The 17,137-nt window shown below is 39.1% G+C and overlaps 1 protein-coding gene across 2 annotated transcripts in view; it reads right to left on the bottom strand.

The window, feature by feature from the left end:
• LOC144067535 (E3 ubiquitin-protein ligase RNF128-like) overlaps positions 1-17,137 on the bottom strand; it is a 170,708-nt gene that overhangs the window by 10,413 nt on the left and 143,158 nt on the right. The window contains exon 4 of one of the 2 annotated variants that reach the window (XR_013297970.1): positions 3,890-4,083. The exons of the other annotated variant lie outside the window; for it this stretch is intronic. The gene's annotated coding sequence lies outside the window, so the exon portion shown is untranslated. The remainder of the gene's footprint in view (positions 1-3,889; positions 4,084-17,137) is intronic. 2 annotated transcript variants of the gene reach the window in all.

The raw sequence follows: 17,137 nt of genomic DNA on the forward strand, positions 1-17,137 counted from the left end.
TCAAGATGAAAATGATTTTGACTCCATCACTTAATGTCAGAAGCCCCAGAAAGATGCCATTGTGGTTGGAAAACACAGTTAAAAAGTAAAACAACTGTTGTAGTGAAGTATAACTACACTTCTCAATGATATGTAAAAGATCATATGGGTTACTTCAGGTTATCATGAAGGTGACAACAAAAAGATTAAGAAAAGAAAAGCAATTTACCTTTCGGGAGTGGAATGTTTATAAGGGTAGTTTTTGTTTATCTTCCAGCTGACAGACACCTAGGTATTATTTATTGTTTTCTTGCTGTAAACAGTTAGTTGTAAACTATTTAGTTTCAGACTTTAAGTTCATGTCTCTTTTATGTACTAATCCTAACAATAAATAAATATTGTTATTTTGGTCAGATAGTTATTCCTTCCACAGTATGACTGAACAGTTATGATCTTGCACGCAATGATGGATGATGTTACATTTGCTGTTAGAAGCTTTACAATCCACAGTTTGATACTATCACATGTTCGCCTATGCTATGAAACTGTTTCTCTGTGTATTGTCCGAATGCAGGTGGCCTTTCCAGTGTGTTTATCCCAGGCCGACTGTATAAGCGAGAAGGCCAAAGCTTCATTTCCAGACTTTGAAACCGGGAAGGACCCAGGGGGATTACCTGCTCTTTAAAAACCCACAAGCTCACACCTGCTCTCAGTGGACCACAAACATACCATACCGACATTTCCAATAAGAGAAGGCGACGACTAAAAAATTGACTTTTTCTTTTTTCAAAAGTAGGCTGGGGTGTTGATTAAGAGGCCTCTGCTTTGCAACTCCCTCGAGTGTTGCTATGCTGAAAAGGGGAGACGGTGAAAATGGACACGTGACATTTTACTGTCCTACATCTACTAAAGAAAAAAATAATCACTAAACTTTTAGGATTTATTTGTACCATTTGAAAACAGTGAAATTTACATATGGCTTTTTGATGTATTAAATTTAACACTGGTGGGAGTTGCTGGTGTAGAAATGAATGCACATTTTTTATATTCCACTGCCTGTTCCTCTCATCCCACCCAAGTGTAAGCCATTAGAGGCTATAGAAGCTCAGATGTGTGAGACATGAATAGCCTTCACCTCCTTTGCCATATTAACGTTCCCTTCAAATTCATTGGAGAGTGGCATGAATATTCTCATCATCAGGTTAAAAATAGCAACGATTGTTCTTCTAATAAGCACTCGGGGAGCAAGAATGTAATGGCATGAGAATGGGGATGGGGGTAGAAGTCATATTGTGGTCTAATCTACTAGAGTAAAAAAAAGTGAAAAGTACTACCAAGGATTGACAAATGTATTTCAGCAATGCAATTATGAATAAAATTCCTTTTAGGCTTTTGAAGAATCATTTTTTTAGATGACAATTTTTATACACCCTAATTCATTGGGAACACATTTACTCTCAAGCTGAAATTCAAAGGAATTTTGGAAAATACGAAGTTAGGCACTTTTACAATGAATATTTTTTCTGATACAAGAGGACAAGATTAGTTCTGTTTTTGTCTTTAGCACATTGTTATAGAATTTTTTGGGGCAAGAAAGCACAATTGTCCACAAATATACATGGTGTTACCCCGAACCACAAAGCCTTTAATTTAATTAAACTTTTTTGTTGTTGCAAAAGATGAATGGGTTTGACAGTTGTGGAGTTTGAGAATATTGTCAACCGACAACAGATGACATGGGTGGAATAAAGAAACACGGCTACATAGTAGCGGTTCAAGCAGTCGGCTGTTATTGATAGTTTCGTGGCTCTTGAGTTGGGACAATTTAAAATACAATCATGTCTATTGGTGCACTGATATACATACCAATACGACACTAAGATGACATTATTGATATCGGGGAGCTTTGAAATGTGTTTTTTATGTCTAGTTTCCAACTGCTGGTTGGGGTTGAGTACTTATCGTCCTTTGCAAGATGATAATGGACGTCCATGGATGTGTGGTGTGTAATCATCTTACTGCTGTGAATTCAGTGAGTTTATCAGTGGTAGGCTCCATTCAAAGCCAGGTGGTGTCGGAATTGATATTGGGAGCCAAAAATGGTATTGATGCAACACTAATATTGTCTTATATTTGGGTATTTTACTTTTAACAGGGTCCTGAAGTCTGAAGCCTGGGGAAATCACCCAATGTTGATATTTACTCCAATTATACCCCTTATTCTTGAAATAATAATAATGTTGATAAAATGTGTTAAAACCAGGATTAATGGTCTAACTATGTTGCATCTAAATGCTTGTTGTATGTCTCAGATAGAATGTGATGTGAATCTTAGTTTTAAAATAACAATTTTAAAGCTGGCGCACTTTTTATTTTCTTCTTCTACTGCCAATCGTTCCAAAATGTCTTCTTGGGGCTGTTTCAAATAGATTTCAAACAAAGTCATTACTGAGGAAGGAAATAATTATATCCATCGCATTTTGTGAGCGAAAATTGATTAATATATTGACGAGGAAAAGAAGAAGCTGAAGAACAAGGGAACATTACAGTTTATAATGGCACAGTGTAGAGTTGTTCGTTTGTCATAAAAGTCAGGAGCAGAAATGATCGCCTCAGTCACCGTGTCTATCACTGTGATTACTCACCGTTAATTATAATTTCTTAGTAGCCACACACACATATGCACAAGGTTTAAAATTAAACGCAATGGCAAAAAGACCCCATTAAATATATTCAAGCCTAGAAAGTGACAGAAGAACTCAGTGTAACCTTCGCTATAATTACGGATGTGTTATCTTCTTTATGTATGATGAATTATCAACACAAAAGCAGCAAAAGAAGAAGAAAAAAATTCTTCACAATTTCAACCATAATTTAATTACAGGGAGTCATTCTTCAATTAGAATGGTAATTTTCCATGAATGATGCTAGGTGTCATTGGATATTGAATACATTGTCCAACCATTTGAAACGAACGCTTTGGTTCAGCGATTGCTAATGAAAATAGTATGAGTTATAAATATAAACAGCCGGGCCTCAATTATGTGAACGTGCCAATGTAATTGGCAGGGAAAGAAGGGGCTTGGTAGTGAAAAAGAGATAATTGAAATCTTATTTTAGACACAGCCATGTAGAAAAAGAGTTGTGACACTACCAATAGAACCCATTATAAAATTTTACCTCTGGGTACTTCTGGGTTATGGTTGCATCGAATATTTCCAAACATGGCTTCGACAAAGGACAGGATGCCATTCTATTGATTGGCTGGCTGTCAAGTATATTTAGTGATCATTTGATTAAATAGTTACTACTTTTAAATTTTCAAACGGCTCTATTTTATCAGATGCTCTTTATGACGTTTATGTTGAACCACGTGACCACCCATTGGTGAGATCAGAGAGTGTCACAACTTTCCACATCAGGGGTGCTCATTACGTCAATCACGATCGACCAGTCGATCGCCAAGGTACAACTGAGAGTAGAATTTGATCCATTCTGTTAGTTTCCTTCCGGCCTGAACAATGTCTCGTTTTCACAGCAACACCGCAATGTGACCACCGCAATCCTCACACCGCAATCCTCACACTTGTTTTGAACATGCATGGGGTTGGCTACCTCTGTTCCTGATTTTATCTAATCTATTGCATGCCAGTCAATAAGTCATGTAAGTCACATTTGTCTTACTAATTGACGGTCAAGTAAATGTGCCCTTATGCCTATTTCATGCTGATTCAATATTACATTTATGAAGTCAATCATTCAAAACAAGCACCTATTATGCATTTCTTGGTCTGGACTTTTCTGGTCACTATTTGAAGTAAGTGTGAACACGTGTGAGTTGGAGGAGACTTTGAATTTGATATGAGATGCTCTAATGGGGACAAAACACATTGTCCCATACATCCATTACCTGAGTGTGTGTGACGAAGGGCACCGCGATCCCACCTCATCCTAACACCTGCTGTTCATCCATCTGCACAGCTTAACACTCCTCTGCTAACCCCACAGGATAGAAATGTTGTTGGTGGCTGTGGGATTGGTAGCTTGTTTGCACTGAAGCTGTTTCTTGTAGATGATGTGTAAATCCAGCAAATGGGAATTAATCTACAGACAGGCAAGAAAGCATTGTTTGGTACTGTTTTTTCTGCTAACTTTTCAATAAATCCAAAAACATTATGATATTGCACTTTAAGAAAACACTCAAGGTACTGGCACAAAAAGAGTATTTTCGAGTTTTTCAACTGGTCAACTAGAAAGTATGTACTTAACTAATTATTCATTGATGTGAAAATGGCAACAAGTGAGTTAATGGGCTTAGGAGCTTGTCTCAGCTCTTTTTGACTCGTTTACAGCATTAGACATCTAATCCTTTTTGATTTTTTGGAACGAATGAACATTTCCTCTCTGTCCCATAGTTAGCTAGGATAGGCTCCTGTGAACCTTGTGAAAATAAACTAGTGAAAATGAATGAAAGACTGTAATCTGCATTTGAAATACCTAAATTTGCCATAAAAATATATTAAAGTAATATATTATAACATAATATATCATCATTATATATGAGTCATTTTTATAAATAATATTTTTTCAGAAATTCATTTGGCTTAGAACAAGACTTGAATCATCAGGCATCACACTGCATACATCACAGAAACAACATTTCCGGCTTCACAATTCAATGGGTGGCAAATGTCAAAGCGTAAGTGGGAGATTACACTTTGCACTGCAAGCGCTCTCTTTTTCAGCAGCATAGAGTGTTGATTCATTATTGAAGAAAAAAAAAACACCCTCAGAAGGATAATTAATATTTACATCAAGCTATTAGAACTAAATGCTGTTAACGCAGTCTGTCATGCTCCACGTCTTGTGCGTAACAGTACTTCATGTCATGTTTGTTTGCCGCAGCGATTCAGCTTAAGCAAGTTAAACCGATACATTCCATTTTCTCTGGGGCGACGCGGAACTGCTGAATCTGTGCTCGATTATGTTTAGTCTTTGTGCAGGTTTGTCTGCTGGATGAAAATAAACATGCTTGTTCACAAAAAAGGTCTGGCTTAGGTCAACTCTTTAGACAGCAACTGTCTTATTTCCTGATTGGTGCTTTTTCGATGGGAAGCAGTTCAGCTTGGTTGGCTTAAGTAGTTGAAGCCATCAAAAACACACACACACACACACACACACACAGCGTATATGCACACACACTAGAAAGACTGTATAACAGCACTGACAAGCAGATATGACCTACAGTTGACCTGGGAACATTACCACAATGCAGAAGGTTGCTTTGACAGCCTCACTGAGCCCTCTTTGTGTTAAGACTAACTCGGCAAGGGACACATCTACAACTGCATGCACTGATAGAAAGCACACAGGGACCTGCAATAGATATTACTTCTAAAAGCTAATTAAAATATAGACTGGGTGCTGTGAGACCTGCATTCTTTTTCCACTATTATATTCAGATTCTTTTTAGTGTTCTGCATTAAATCCCATGGCAAAACGTCAATTATTTTCAGTCGAACTGAGTATCAATAGTTTTTCACAATTTCGAATACTGGCATCATAATTAATACTCAAACATTTTTTTTAATTGTATCTGTCTGGAAAAAAAATCTGGTATAACAGTTGGGTAAAATGAGAGCAAGTCCAAGTCTGCGTAAATGTCTGTGTCTATAGGAGACGGGACACACACATTTGTCTTCATTAGAGCTATGTACATCAGGCCGAGCATCATCCAGCACCATAAAATAGCTTAATTTAGCTCTGTGATCTGCTGAGAGCCGCTCAGTAATAAGAGCGGTCAGGACCTGAGTGGAAGTGAACTGTCACACCGCTACCACCCTCATCTATGATGAAAGACATTGTCAACAATCCTCTTTGCTGCAATGCTAATCCTAGTCAGAAAACACCCCTGTTCATCTCTCATCTCCATTCCTTCTCGCTTTGCTTACCTTGAGCTCTTTCTTTTTTTCTGCATAATATTCTACTCTCCTTTCTTCTCCTCGATATTGAGAATAATCGCCTTCTTATCCTTATCCCCCAGCATATGTTCTTATCCTGCATATTCTTCTTTACTTCCCCTTGAATTTCTTTCATCCTGTTTGCTTCACTTTTTCGGAGTATAGCTGTTTATCAAGGATTGTAAATAACTTTTCCTGTTAACTCATCTTAGAGTTCAGAGACATCCTAAGAACCATTTAGATTCCTGAAGGGTGCCATAAAACAGATGCAATATGGTGGTGGGGGCTCAATGGAGGGCGCTGCCCCCCCCTCTTCCCAGCTAACTTGCCATGAAAAAATACAAACTAAACCATATGTAGTTATAGATGAATATAGTATTTAAAATGCCATTAATGATGAGCAAAACTGATTCAGCATGTCATAAAAAAGCCTTGGTCACTATTGTTACGAATTATGCTGCCATCACGTGCTCTGGTAAAGATGATCCTTACGGCTCGCCAATTAGTAGTCCACATGCCAGCTATCCGCTTCCTATAAAGCCTGGCCTACTATAAGAAAATGACATTCTGTGCTTGATAAAAGTGTTGTCTTTCCCTTTAAGAGTAAAATTTTAGCATACATGGACAGTATCAATTTGCTATTTGTAACTGCTAACATCAGCCAAACCATGCTGATGCAACAAACCCAGGCTTTAGCCCAACTCAGCACAATTCTGGCCAGCATGATAGAATTAAAAGTGTGTCGCTTCCGTTATGGAGCAATTGGCAGCATACTACTAAAGAGCCACGGGGTAGTAGCCACATGACATTTGTTTGTACAGTGTGTATTATTGGGCTCCGGGCAGATGAACGATAGAAAAGGGCAGTACATCTAAGCTTTAAAAAAATCTCTTCTTCAATCTAATTACCCCGAAGTATATCAAGTATTTAAATGCCGACCGTTAAAATGGCATGGCATTTGAGAAAACTGGGGTCCAAGCTATGCCTGAAGAAGTTTTCACATTGCTCGAATATTCAGTCAAAAGAAAGGTTTACCGACTAGTCGGCATCAGCATTAGTGTAAATCAGCAATTTAAAGGATTACAAAATGTCTTCCGTCAGTTGTAGCAAGAAGGATTTGAATTTTTTGTTGGTTTTTCATTCCTGGATTTTAGCTTTTCTACACAGGGCCAACATTATAAATACAAGTGTCTGCCATTCTGACATTGTTGAAATTTGACCATTCAGATATGGCAGTCAGTTTGAATTGGGTAATTTCTTGGATCAAACCCAATGATTTCAGAAAGTCTACAAATGTTTAAGCCAGCATTATCCACTCCAACAGCACTACTCTTGTTTGCCAGCGCTGTCCACAGCCACTGCGTTCAAGTTTCAACTGTCCTATTGTTGAATTGAGGTAAAATAGAAAGGAGGTAGTCCTCCTTTCTCCATTATTTCATTTTGTGCACTGCATCAGCACCACTGGGAGCCACAGAGCATGTTACCACAGCTCCAATGCTTGGCAGTTGCTACAATCATTTAGATTTGGACTTGTCCTGAAACTCACTGCACTTGTCGTTGTGAATAAATAGCTCGAGCTTTGTTCCGTCCGACCATAAAACTTTTGTTCAGAAGCTGTTTGGCTTGTCCGTGAGGGAGCTACAAATTGTAATCAGGCTTGAAGGCAATCTATAAGGCTCCAGTTTTTGGCAGGCTTGAGCCTTAGTTGGTTCCTGAATATTACATTTATTTATTTTTTCCAGATACAGACAGTATTACAATATTTGAATAATCCATGATGCTGAATAAAAGCTATGATTACTCTCAACATCCCTTCAATTGGCTACAACTGGTTAATGGGTGTACCCTACCTCCTGTCCATAGTTATCTGAGATATGATCTAGCAACTCTGTGAATCTTGTGAGGATAAGCGGTTCAGAAAATGAATGAATGGTGGAATACATGTGTATTCTCCTTTAAAATGCAGGGTTTTAGTGTCTTAGGTCTGGACTGGGACATGTGCCAAAGTACGATATCAGTCACAAATAAGTCCATCAAACATGATATGCTGCATTTCTTCCTTTGACGCTGCTCTAATATGATATCCAATCCGAGAATATCAATCCTTTTGTCTAAATTAATTACCCAGACAGTCTGTCATATAAGCTAAGGTCGCATGTGTTAGAGACCCATCTTCATCCATGTGTACGCACATCCATTGTTGCGAGCCCGTACATCAAGTGGAATGGTTTCTACTCCCTGATGGATAAAACTGTTTTGCTTCAGAAAGAAGAGATTTATGGGCATGGCGCCCCCACACATGGAGACACCCACTGACAGTTAGAAGGATGGGTGCGCTTGAGAGCAAGCAAGGGAAGAGGAGGAGGACGGAAGGTAAAGTAGATTGGAGGAGAAGGCAAGCTGTGAGCTGCAAAGATATAAACAGGTGAATAATTTTCTCTTCGCTTTTAGATTGTTTCCTCATCGCTCAGCCTGGACTTCTCCTCGGAGAGAGCGAGAAAGAGAGAGGGATGGGTTGCAAGTGCAGTGTCTTGCTAAGCAGCCCTGGAAGACTATCTGGCACAGATGTATAGCTTGGCTCCTCTCGCTCCATCGTGCACTGCTGGTCGCCTCGCACCACTGGCCAAGCTGTTAAAATGCACAGCTTTATCCTCCCGCCTGAATTGCATTAGCTCTGGGGCTGTCATAAACAGGAACAAGCATCAGTCGTTAAAGACACATACGTTCGCCAAGAATAACCTTCATGTGGACGTTCTCGTATTCACTCACAACAACGCTTTGCCTCCAAAACAAATGCATTCACAAAAGGTTGAATCCTGAAGGAATGAATGCTATGACCTTTGTAAATATTCCGTTTTTCTGCCAGTGGACATTTTTCTTTTTTCTCCATTTCACATTCCATTTGCCAAAGTGAGGATGGAGGGAAAAGTAAAACATCTCCAATGGGCAATATGTTTAATGATTTTATAATGATTGCCAGGTCAAAATATTTATTTTTTAAGCTCCTGTACAAACATTTTTCAACACATCTCACATATATCTGAACTGAAACTTTGGCCAAAATGCCCCCTGCTCCCAATTAAATTATCACCAGAGAAATCCGCTCTGTTTAAAGAGTGAATGAATGTTCCATAGAAAATGCAAACGGTGATCAAAGGGCATAGGTGTGCGTAACTCAGAAGCAATATTCTTGCGCATGTTTCAATAGGATTGCTGGTAGGAAAAAGGCTGCCCAATGCACTGTCGATGGGAAGCCAGGGCAAAAAAGCAAGTGAGCAAACAAGGCGAGACAACAGCCAGCTTTTCAGACACAGCAGCAGTGACACCTCTCTCAGCAAGTCTCCAGGCTGTCAGTACCAAGCGGGGCCCCTCTAGCAGTACCATTGACTCGGTGCTGACTTAAAAGAACCATGCATTGTTCTGGAGGAGTTATCATACTGGATAATATTCTCCTGAAACAGACTCTTAAAGTGGACCTGAGAGAATGGAGCTGGCTGTTTCACTTTCTCTCTTTGGTTGCTAGGTTAAAGTTCTCCAAACAGGATCACTGGAGCCTTTATAGGCTTCTGGCATGTGTTCAGCTCGCGTCTTCTGTCTGTTTCTATAAGAGAAAGGGAGAGGGCAGCCCAGGGAAAAATCCTTCCACTCTCTCAGGGTGGCGTGCTGGGACTTCCAATGTGCCTGCTACCACTGACGTCCTGGTCTTTTGCTGGCAAATTCATTCTTTCTGAAGGCCAGTTCCTTCAGTGCTGCTCTTTGCCTCTGACCTCAATCTGTCTCATTAAACCATAATTGGGAATAAGCGAAGGGACCGGCACCTGTGTTCGCCTTTACTAAATCACAGCCTGGGATGTTTCACCCACAGCTAAAAAAAACCCAACAAAAAACGCCCAACTTGAGTGAAGGCCGAGGTGGAGATTGTTCCGTTGCGGCAACGTATTTCAAAGAGTTAGCCTGAGGGTATGTTACGACTCCTGAAACTGGAGAGCAAAAGTGACACGTGCTACAAGAATGTTCCCTTTCATACCTTAAGAAAAATTGTGGTCAAATATATCACCCGTGGTCAATGGTTTGCCATCATAAATTATTGGGATGGTTCTAATGGACATTCTCTGCAACATGAGTCTCAAGATGGTATAATTTCCAACAAGGCATTACCAGGTAGAGGGTGAATGTGAATGGTTGCTCTCAGTGTAACCTACGATTGTCTGGTAACCAGTTCAGGGTGTCCCCCGCCTACTGCCAACACTTGGTTGGGATAGGCTCCAGCACCCCCACGACAGTGTGAGAATAAGCGGTACGGAAGATTAATGAGTAAAGGGATTGAACAAATGACTCTACAATTCTGCGCAAAGCATAATTTCTTTTTAGACTCATTATTTATTTGGAATCCTCTCTAAATTGCATTTTTTTCTAATATTGCTGTCATTGAAATAAATAACTGACTGGACGTAAAATTGTGTAAAAATGGAAGAGGGAAACAAGACTGAGTGTGGTCCCTATGATGCTTTTTCTGCTTACGACTCCCAAATGTTTCTAAAATCGTCATTTTAAAACAAAATTCCAGTCATACATACTGTCTGTACCTGCTTAACCTCATAGCTGAGGAAAAAAAAAAATATATATATATATATAAAATTCATCATTCAAAGTGAATAAGGCAAAAGGGATGTGCATATATATATATATATATATATATATATATATATATATATATATATATATATATATATATATATATATATGCACATCCCTTTTGTCTTATTCACTTTGTATGATGAATTTTTATTAAATCCATATTTTGTCTCGATTACGGCGGAGACCATGAAAAAAAAATCTCATCCAGCAGAGAAAATCACAATATAACCCACATGGTGTGAGCATTATCAAACAGGTGGAGTCAAATAAAGCTGCAATAGTTGTGTGGTTTGAATTTTAGATCTGCTCCCTCAGCACCTTTACTGTCTCCAGGAGTACAACCAAGCCCAGGCTGTTTTGCTGGGGGTTGGGGTGGGGGATGGCGGGGCGCTCAGGTATTGTGCATAGATATGTGATGTGGGTTGCATATAAATTGATTTTATCACATCTTTTTTTTCATTTCAAGCTGGATATACAAAGACCAGCAAAACAACCAATATACCACGTCAATCATCTTGTGTTTGCAATGGTGAATATAAATGTAAATCAGACTGAAACCTAATCACTGACTGACTGACAAAAGCACTGTAATACAATCAGACTTCAGACATGATTGATGTGCACTGCCAGCAATATAATTTGGGTGAGCTGTCTTCAGATTAGATAGAAGCTTGGTCTGGTTCAGGTGTGCGTTTTAAAGAACACAGTGGTCATATTTGTCTTATCAAATCAAATATCCGATGACTATATTTCCCAGAAAAGTTTGCTGGCTGCATTGTGACTTCATACTTGAATTATTTTTTCTTGTCTAGAAGGATATCGCATGAGTGTTGAGTTTTAAGGCTATCTCATTCTGAATTGCATATTTATGGAGGGTAAATGAGACTCATTGCTAGATATTTTAATGCTATGTAGTGAAATTTGCTTCTTCAGACTGTTGCACAACAGTACCTAGCATTCCTAATGCATCTTACAATGGTAGTGTTATGTAGACAGTCATACTGTAAGAAATGTCTCTTGAACCTCACAGTGACCATGGCTAGTTATTTCAAATCTCATAACAAGGCCAATCCGGCTAACGACTGAACATTAGAGAGTACTTTCTCCTCATTGGGTCCCAATTGCAATGGCCATACAGTACACAAGATTGCCAGTTGTCTGCTACACACAGACTCATCCACCCACACTGACTAGCGAGATTGACTGAGAAGGACACTCGGAATGACTCACTCGGGATAATTTTGAATGTGACGAAAGCAGATTTCTCACACTATGTCTTGGTTAGCCACAGACATCTCGTCTGACCATGCAAACATTCTCTCCATATAATCCAATAAAGAGTGGGGACACTGTCAAGACACAGTAGACCTGCACATAATGGCAATGGAAAACATAAATCATCTTTCATGAGGGGAATGCATCTCATCTGACCAGGTGATCTTTGAAGCGCCAGTCTAATTGCGGTCTTGCCATATTGACAGCTGCCTTTATCTGAACCCTTCACCAGAGCAGCACAGCACAAACAGAGTAGAGTCAGCTCAGTTGCGAGCTTCTGAGCATGTCAACTTGGTGGAGCAGACAGCTGGAACCAGAAGAGTCATTTCTGATCTGTCGAGCTGCTACTCAAGGGGATATATTGAGACCACATGGACCGAGGACAATAACATACATCTCAAAATGTTTGACAGAAAATGCCATGTAGTAACACGTGTGAATGACTCCACGAAGTGAGTGGGGATGGACGTACAAAGCAGGGTTATTTGGGAAATAGTCTAGTACAGATGGGAGCCAAAATTTAGTCGTGCTTAAGCCATCTAATACATTTGTCATTGGACAGCATGTTTTTAAACAAGCGATTTGCATCGAGGGATTGTAACAGTTTGGACTATGGATAACAAGTTCCTGGTTTCAGCGATAGTATTGTTACCAAGTACCATACTCAACTTAGGGAACACCACAGTACATTTGACTACAAGTGTTTTTAGAACAAAATATATGAAGAGTTCAGCAAGAAAAACTAGAAACAAAAGGTGACATCAAAAAAAGTACTACCTGTCAACAAAATTAAATCAACAGACGCAGCCACAGCAAAATAATTTCTAACGGACTCATCAAAGTCTGATTGCTTTGACTAAGCCTTTGTCCAAACAAAGAAAAAACATTTTTGGCCTGTCACCCACACGCAATCCTAAATTTTGGACATTAAAACCAAACACCATATTCATCATCATATTCCAAGTCAGTTAAGATTTTCTATCATGAAAAAGACTGACATAACAAACGGCAGATCTAATAAGGATCAAACAAAGATTAAAGCATAAATGCATTCAACGAGCAATAAAGGCACAGATGCAATTTTTTTTGAAAAACAACCCATCCAGATAACATCGAAAGTGCAATGCTTATTCAAGTTCTTAACAATGAATAACATCATCTTTTGAAATTACGACTTGGCTTTAGAAAAGAACCATATGATATTGGTTCATAAAACACTTTTTCATTTCATTTTCCGTTCATCTGAGACATCTGAGATGAGTTAAGTTCTAGCTACAACGTGGAAACCCTGAATTGCCAACTTTTTGAAAGCAACGGCAACAAGATTATCAGAGGACAATCGTCCCTCATTTGACTTAATTCATTCATTCCTTTGTATGAACTTTTTTTCCCTTCAACCGCTAATATTCACAGAGTCTCACTGTGGTGTTATTGCACGAATATTCCTGACGGGAGCCATCTGCTGTTCCTCCCCCCTGTCATTAGCCCATCTCCGAGATGATTCCCAACACATATAATTGGCTACAATCTGTCTGTCTGCATTCACTGCCAACCAAACATCAGAACATCCGAATTCTCTGACGGGTCTATGGCTGCAAACCTTTCCTGTCCATCTTCTTCCTGTGATGCCACCCCCTTCTTTCCCGCCTCATACTATCCCTCAATTTCCTCCCATCTCTAGCCAGAAACATTCTCTCGACTTTGTTATATCTTCCAAATTATCATGTCTGAAAGTAACACTCACATCCACCCTTCCCGCTTTGTTCCCTCTCATTGGGTACAGTCATACATCGCCCGGTCCTTCGAGGGAATGAGCGATGTGCGTGTCGCTCATGGTGGCAGAGGGAGTAGCAGAGCCTGACGCGAACATACGCTATGAAAGATCCCATTTATAACACTGTTTCCTAATGAACAACACACTGAATTCAACATGGAGGCAATTACCATCAGCAACCCATTGGAGGAACAAAAGTATTCTTACTGCAAAGTGGGAAAAGTCAGAAAGAACATTGATTGAAGAACTTTTATAATCGAGAAGATTGCAAAATTGCCAATGTGATTTTTTGGCTCCTCAGCTATGAGCTAAGCCTAAACACGCAGAATTGTAGCCAGATAAGCCATATGCATCTCGAACATGGCTGATTGCTTCAATTGTCCCGTTTCCATCTTCCTTCCATCTAATGCAACACTGTCATGCTACACGTGCAGCCTTCATAAGAAAAGTCCGTCTGTCAACCTGGCCTAACATAAGGAAGAATGCCAACTTATTATGAGGGAAAGAGATCAGCGGCTCCGTATCTGGGACATGAGGACAGGGGCAGCAGTTAGGTGTGTGCAGCTTATTCATAGAAAAATAACAATACATACATAGAATACACACATCTTAGTATTCTTTTTGCTTTACGTCATGCAGACAAGATAAGAAATGTGATTTCACAGTCAAAAATTAAGCATATTCTTCTTTTTTTCCCCCCATGTACAAATGACAGTATTGTCAAAACAAACTGAAAATTGAACACACATTTTCTATTGTCACATTAGAAACATTTGTGTTTTCAAGCTCCAATTTTTTTGGGGGGGAAATTGCCCATCTTTGTAGTTTTACAACTAAAAGCAGGCCTTTTTAACCGCCTCTTAGTCTTGGAAAGTTCTCATTCTGGTCATAACTTTCCAAAAAGTTACTTTAAAAGACTAGCCAGACTAAATTTTTAATGTGAAGGAAAAACACATTCTGCCTATTACGCCAATAAACATGAATAATTGATGCAAACTAGGGATTGTAAAACATTTAGACTTTTGTTGGCTGTGAATTTATGACTTTATTTGCACAACAAAATAATGGTCCAGGTGCGTTTTGGTAGGAACGTCTTGTGATTTGGAGCCAAAAACTGAGAAGCAGCGACTCATCCATTCATTATCTATCAAACTATCCTAGATTACATTAGGTAAGAGGTGGGGTACATCCTGTACTGGTTACCAGCTAACCTAGGGGCACATCGAGACATTGACAAACAACCAGTCACACATTTCCTGTTCAAATGCCATATACTAGAATCCCAACAAATGCACATTTCAATCATCTTTATTAGTGTTTTGTAGAATGCAGGTACTGATATTTGAGATGTTACCATAAAGCAAGAATATTTGTGTCAAAGACAGTGATCCGTTGAGAATATAGTGTATGCTTTCACAGGATGAATTTTATTACTTATGTAATTCCATGCACTTGTGAGCCTATATTATACACGGTATTACACAATGGTAAAACATATTTCAATACATTGGTCAATATATTTTTCTTTCGCAATGGAAGGGAGTCCAAGCTCTTATTTGATGGTTTCCACATTTTATGAAGTCACATGGAAATAATAGTCCGGCACTGAACTCTTTCGCTACCATTGGCATAAATAAGCGTCAAATCCACTTTAACTGAGAGGGCTTGGAGTGAACATTCACCGAAAGAGGTGAAACTGATGAATGTAGAGCAGCACAGATGGGCATAGGCTAAAAATTGCTGAGTAGTGAGAAATGCACACATACATCAGCGTGGGCTCCAAATGAGAAAATGTGAGAAAACCTGTTAAATGCTAAAAGGTTGTCCCTTCCATCTCCCACTAACTGCATGTCTTCTTATCACGACCCCGCAAAATATGCACAGTAACAAGGCGACTGCAGGTTAGTTGTCAGGAAGAATATGTTAGGGGGCTGAAAGAAAAGATGCTAACCAGCAGATGCGTTTTCTACCATTGTCGTGACTTGACTCGGCACACTTCTTGAAAAGACGTGGGGAAAAAGGGTTTCTAAGCAAGTGGCACAGTTGGAGCAAAACGGTTATATGAAATGGATGACGAGAGAGATCTTATAAGTCCCAGAGAAGGACTTTGTCGTTGTGTCGTTTATGCCCGTAAAGCGCCTCTGAGGTGGAGGATTGGTCCGTGGAGTTGGCTCCATATGGCTGCCGTGCTTGGCAGCAATGAAGGAGAGAACATTCTCAGAGGTTCTTTTTTTTTAACTGAGAGGGTTCTTAAGGTTATTCTAGACTGCATAATACAACATGGCTATGGAAACAAAATGAGACATGATACACTATGAATATTAATCTATGTGGACATGAATTGCAGTCGATTTAGCACGAGTTGTGATCTAAATATATGAAGCAAAAAATGACACTTTTTTTTCTTCTAATTCACAAACGCAGAAGGCGATAGACATCTAATCTTTTTCAACAGAGAGGGCTGATGGTGATGCATCACTCTTAGGCCTCCTAAGTGTGTTCTCGTCAATTGGATTGAAAACGAAGTCGCTGACGAGAATGTTGTCATTGGAATCCAACGTTTTGACTGGTGTTAATATGTTATCCTGCCGTTGGAACTGAAAGAGTTAATTGTGTTGTGTTGCTCAACTACAGCCAAGTGTGCTGGTGTGTGGGTAGCCGTACTTCTTTGACAGAGTAGCTTGATAACGTCAAGTGAAGGGCAATCTGGCTCCATGTGGAGCTAAAGCGTGTGGATGAGTAGAAAGTGAAAGAAAGGAAAAAACTAAGGGAACAAACATGCTTTTTGAGAGAGTGCATACGACACTATTCACGATAAAAGGCTAAGCGAAAAAAAAAAATCAAGGCAATTAAAGATGCGCGATTGGAACCTGGCACATGCAGGGAAAAGAAAATGAAAATAAAACTTTTGTCGCCAAAACAGGAAAATAATCAACACCTTATTATTAACCTGCAAACTCAACAAGCGAATGCCAAAATTTACCAAGGAAAAAAATAAGTATATAGTCTTTCATCTAACATTACAGCACAGCCCTGTGTTATCTGTTTGAGTGACTGCATAAAATATAAATGCAATTTTATTTGCGTTCTTGGCTTTGTACCATCGTTTACGGCTTTCACTTGTATTTTTCCAAGTCTCTAAGGTATTTATTTTAAAATAGATAATGACTGGTTCAGTTTCTTGTTTCTGTTCTTGTGCTTTGTTTGTTTGTCAGTTAAAGATTTATCAGCATTTATTGTTTCAGTCTTTTCAGAGGACACACTTCTGAATACTGTCTGTAGAAATTGTGGCGTAAAATGAATCAGGCAATCAACTTTTTTATGTATTTTTGGTAAAACTGCAAATGAAAACAGATGGCAGAAGCTGACACTTGAACCTCAAGCTCTGCTAAACTATTTCTGCACAAATGTGAATTACATGCACAACGGTGATTATAAAAATATGTACATATACATTGTATTAAACTTTTGACCAAATTTACCATTTAATATTATTATTTTAATCAAGGAA

This window comes from Stigmatopora argus, chromosome 2, assembly GCF_051989625.1.
Source record: "Stigmatopora argus isolate UIUO_Sarg chromosome 2, RoL_Sarg_1.0, whole genome shotgun sequence".
Taxonomy (NCBI): domain Eukaryota; kingdom Metazoa; phylum Chordata; class Actinopteri; order Syngnathiformes; family Syngnathidae; genus Stigmatopora; species Stigmatopora argus.